The sequence below is a fragment of the Gekko japonicus genome, unplaced genomic scaffold (genome assembly GCF_001447785.1).
Source record: "Gekko japonicus isolate JY-2015 unplaced genomic scaffold, Gekko_japonicus_V1.1 scaffold3375, whole genome shotgun sequence".
Taxonomy (NCBI): Eukaryota; Metazoa; Chordata; class Lepidosauria; order Squamata; family Gekkonidae; genus Gekko; species Gekko japonicus.
Genome location: NW_015172118.1, coordinates 52,754 through 54,119, shown reverse-complemented (window position 1 = coordinate 54,119; position 1,366 = coordinate 52,754). Strand labels below are relative to the sequence as shown.

At 49.0% G+C, this 1,366-nt stretch overlaps 1 protein-coding gene across 1 annotated transcript in view; it reads right to left on the bottom strand.

The window, feature by feature from the left end:
• Positions 1-1,366, bottom strand: part of ULK3 (unc-51 like kinase 3) — a 34,883-nt gene that overhangs the window by 24,369 nt on the left and 9,148 nt on the right. The window lies entirely within an intron of this gene.

The following is a 1,366-nucleotide window of genomic DNA, read 5'->3' as shown; positions in this document are numbered from 1 at the left end:
GAAGAAGAGGAAGAAGAGGAAGAAGAGGAAGAAGAGGAAGAAGAGGAAGAAGAGGAAGAAGAGGAAGAAGAGGAAGAAGAGGAAGAAGAGGAAGAAGAGGAAGAAGAGGAAGAAGAGGAAGAAGAGGAAGAAGAGGAAGAAGAGGAAGAAGAGGAAGAAGAGGAAGAAGAGGAAGAAGAGGAAGAAGAGGAAGAAGAGGAAGAAGAGGAAGAAGAGGAAGAAGAGGAAGAAGAAGAGGAGGAGGAGATTGGATTTATACCCCGCCCTTCACTACCCAAAGGTGTCTCAGAGCGGCTCAGAGACTCCTTTCCCTTCCCCTCCCCACAACAGACACCCTGTGAGGTCGGTGGGGCTGAGAGAGCTCTGACAGAAAGGGCTCTTTTTCAAGGACAGCTGTGCCAGAGCTTGTGACTGACCCAAGGTCACACCAGCAGGTGCAAGTGGAGGAGTGGGGAATCAAACCCGGTTCTCCCAGATTAGAGTCCCCGCACTTAACCACTACACCAAACCAGCTCTCCAGTTTGAGCTCCTGCACCCCTTTTCCTACAAAATGACCCCTGCTCCCATCCAAGTACTAACCGGAGCCAACCCTGCTTAGCTTCCAAGATACGACAATATCAGGCTAGCCTGGGCTATCCAAATCAGGGCATAATAAAACATAAAAGTTACAATTTAAAAAACACCCGGCCAGAGAGGTTTTTTAAAAAACAACAACAACAAGCAGAACCTGAATTTAAGAACTTGAGAATCTCTTGCCTAAACTTAAAATAAAAAATGATCAGCTTTCTTACATATTTATTTTATCCTGAGCATTTACGGGCTCCTTTCCCCCCTTTGTGGAACTCAAGGGATGGGGAGGGGGAGGAGGTTGGGTTTATACCCCCACCCTTCCCTACCCAAAGGAGTCTCAGAGTGGCTTACAAACTCCTTTCCCTTCCCCTCCCCACAACAGACACCCTGTGAGGTAGGTGGGGCTGAGGGAGCTCTTTTGAGGACTGCTCTTGAGAGAACAGCTCTGAGAGAACTGGTGACTGACCCAAAGTCACACCAGCAGCTGCATGTGGAGGAATTAACGAGCAGTGGGCTTAGAACAGGGGGTTGGACTAGATAACACTGGAGGTCCCTTCCAAGTCTATGATTCTATGAAAAGGAATTATCTCTTCACCCAATGAGGAATTAACAGGTGGGATTTTCTGTTGCAAGGAGTGGAGGTGGCCACAAGCATAGACAGCTTCAAGAGGGGATTGGATAAACATATGGAACAGAGGTCCATCAGTGGGTATGGAACACTCTGTCCGGGGCAGTGATGCTCTGTATTCTTGGTGCAGGGGGGGGGGGGGCAGAGTGGGGGAGGCTCGTGGGACTT